General features: G+C 48.1%; 1 pseudogene; it reads left to right on the top strand.

The window, feature by feature from the left end:
• The first annotated feature begins 956 nt into the window (after nucleotides 1–956).
• Nucleotides 957–2,783, top strand: LOC120538170 (annotated as a pseudogene).
• Nucleotides 2,784–3,398: the final 615 nt, after the last annotated feature.

Genomic DNA, 3,398 nt, shown 5'->3' on the forward strand with positions numbered 1-3,398 from the left:
GACAAGCTGGCTATTTCAAAGGCTGAAATCGCCGACATGGAGCAACTGGGGATCTTGCGCCAATCCATATGGTGCCCAAAGCAGGTGGATGTTTCTGACAACGTGGGGATTACCGCCACTTGAACGATCACACTGTCCCAGACCACTACCCAATTCCACACATACAAGATTTCTCGGCATGGCTCTCTGGGAAAGTAATCTTTTCAAAGGTAGACCTGGTCTGCAGCTACCACCAAGTACCTGTGCACCCGGCAGATATCCCCAAAATAGCAGTCATCACCCCCTTCTAATTATTTGAATTCCTAGAAATTCCAGAGGTTGACGGACTCAGACCTCAGTGATTTTGTCTTCCTTTTTGTCAATTGATTATCAATCCCACTAAATGTCTGTTTGGAGTGCCTGTCATAGATACAGTATCTTGGGACATCGCATTTCAAAAGAGAGTGTGATTCCTTTGCCTTCCAAAGTCTTTGCTGTCACTGATTTTCCACAATACCACACTGTACGTGCCCTCTGGGTATTCTTGGGCATGGTCAATTTCTACCACCACTTCATTCCTCGGGCAGCACTCATTATGCAACCTTTATATAAGATACTACAGGACCAGTCCACAAAGTCCCCTGTCACATGGTCCAAAGACCTGGATGAGGCATTTACAAACACCAAACACACTTTACCTGACACAGCCATGCTTGCACACCCACTGCCTGATGCCCCACTTGCTCTTACAACTGACACATCAGAACATGCAGTGGGGGCGGTGTTTGAACAGTGGACTGATGATGGGTGGCAGCCATTGGTGTTTTTCAGCAGACATTTACAGCCCAATGAATGCAAGTATAGCCACTTTTGAATGGGAACTACTGAGTTTATACTTGGAAATTCGACATTTCCAATTGTTGCTTGAAGGCCAACCATTCACTGCATTTGTCAATCACAAACCACTTGTTCTCGCAATGTTTAAGGTTGCTGAGCTGTGGCCTGCCCAACAGCAACAACACCTGGCTTACAGATCAGAGTTCACAACAGACCCAGAGGTCCAAGCTTTTCACTCGACAGACACTGGCCTGCAGTTGTCAGAGGTGCAGTTAGACAGCAGCGCTGCTAACCTCCTGTGTGACACCAGCATAGGTTACCCACACTCTGTTGTCCCCAGCAACTGCAGAAAGCACATCTTTGGCACCATACACAGCCTCTCACACCCAGGACGAAAGGCATCCCATCGTTTGCTGGCGAGCAAATTTGTTTGGTAGGGCCTCAAAAAAGATGTTCGTAGCTGGGCAGCAGCTTGTGTTGCATATCAAAAGGCTAAAATACATCGCCATGTTAAAGCCCCACTGACATCTTTCCAGTTGCCTGCTCGCAATTTCAACCATGTTTATGTGGACCAGATAGTGTGGTGTAGTGGGTCCACAGCTCACGTAAAGAGCCGCTTTTTAAATAAATAATTACCGTGCTTGCGGCTTAGAGAGGGGGTGTGGTAGTATGGTTGACGCGGTTCTCGGGGTGATTTGCTGTGTGGGCATTTCTCACCTAATTGCACAGGTGAGGGACTGTCCACATCGTACTTGTTCCCGGGAATCGTTGATTGCCACAGCTGCCACGTCCATTATAAAGAGAAGCCCGAGACGGTTAAGGAGAGAACAAAAAAGAAAAGAGAATGAAACAGAGGTTGCAGAAGGAAGCAAGTGAGGAGAGAGAGAAAGCCAGTACAGGAGAGTGAGCAAGAGCAGGTTCGTGGCAGCTGAGCAGGCAGCCTGGGTGTTTGGCCGACACCTGGGGGAGCCGACCGGAGCCAAGGATTGGTAAGGCAACTGACAGCAGGGGCGGGCACTGAGAAAGTCAGCTGCAGAGAGAGCGTCTTGCCTGTTGCAGGGCCCAAATGGGAGAAGCAGTTGAGACGCTAGAGTAAAAGAAGCACCGGGCTTATTGTTTTAAAATACTGCTTCCAACAATGTTTTAACCTCGGGTTTTAAAGGTTGTTTTTTTATTGATTTTAACCTTCATGATTCACTTTTGCTTTTATTGGATTATTTCTTTAATGACTCTTTTGATGAAACAGTGCACTTTAATTGAACATTTTGTTTTTGTTGTTTTTTCTGTTTTAATAAAAGCACTTTTGCACTTTTATACACCATCCCCTTGCTCCATTGTTATTGCCTCACTGTCTAACTCATTGGTAACATTACCAACGGTGTTGGGTTCAAGAGCTCCCAAAAGGCAGATGGGAGCATGGAGTCGAACTCCCATTGTCACAGGTAGGTCCCCTTCCTCCTTTTCATGGTTTTACACACCTGCTCACTGTGGTTGACAGGACCACCAGGTGGCCTGAATCTGTCCTTTTGACATACACACTGCAGCAGAATTAGCAAGAGCTTTTATCAACACTTGGATTGCACGGTTCAGCATTCCTTCCCACATCACATCCAACCGAGGTGCACAGTTCACTTCACAGCTCTGGGCTGCAACGGGGCAAGACCTTGGGATGACCCTGAATGATACCACTGCTTACCACCCCTAAGATAACGGACTTTGTCAGAGATTTCACCATTTGCTGGTCATCCCTCAAAGCCTCCCTTACCAATGGCAGCTGGGTTGACAGTCTGCCATAGGTGCTGTTTGGGGTATGTACAGCTCCAAAAGAGGATCTGCAAGTCTCGTCCACTGAACTGGTATTTGGCCAACCTCTCCGTGTGCCCAGGGATTTTATCCCTCACAGTTCTACCCCCAGGACCGCATCCCGACATCACCCTCTGCTCCCAGACACAGCAGTCACCTTTTAGCCGGTACCTCATGCCCAGCATGGCTCTCCTCTCTCCTGGTTTCCATGGCTCTTGCAATCAGCAAAGTTCATGTTTGTCTGGCACGAAACTCATTGCAGCCCACAGGAACCACCTTATGATGGCCTTCTCCAAGTTCTGGAATGCGGGGACAAAACGTTTGTGCTTGACATTAGTGGCAAACAGCAGACGGTTTCGGTGGATCGCCGCACACTTGGATTCCTCTGAGGTTTTTGACTCTTTTCCGGCACCTGTTGGTGACCTGGCACCTGCTTCCTCTAACACACCTGTACCTACCGAGCATTCAGATGTTAGTTCTCCGGGTCAGGCCTCAACCCTGCCTTACAGCACTTGGACAGGGTGTATAGTGCTCACCCCAACAAAGTAAATGTTGCCCATGCATGTGAATTCCGGGGGGAGGTGTGTAGCAGCTGGAAGCGATGTGCCTCTAAAGACACAATTCACATGCACTGAAGTGTGGGAGGAGGTGGGGTGATGAGAGAATAGTAAGCTCCACACAACTGTTGTTACAGTTCTGCCTTTGTCCAGAAGCGGTTTCATAAGCTTTATGACTTTAGTCTCAGAAAGTCTTTCTCCCGTGGGGTGACTGGGATATTT

This window comes from Polypterus senegalus, chromosome 10, assembly GCF_016835505.1.
Source record: "Polypterus senegalus isolate Bchr_013 chromosome 10, ASM1683550v1, whole genome shotgun sequence".
Classification (NCBI taxonomy): domain Eukaryota; kingdom Metazoa; phylum Chordata; class Cladistia; order Polypteriformes; family Polypteridae; genus Polypterus; species Polypterus senegalus.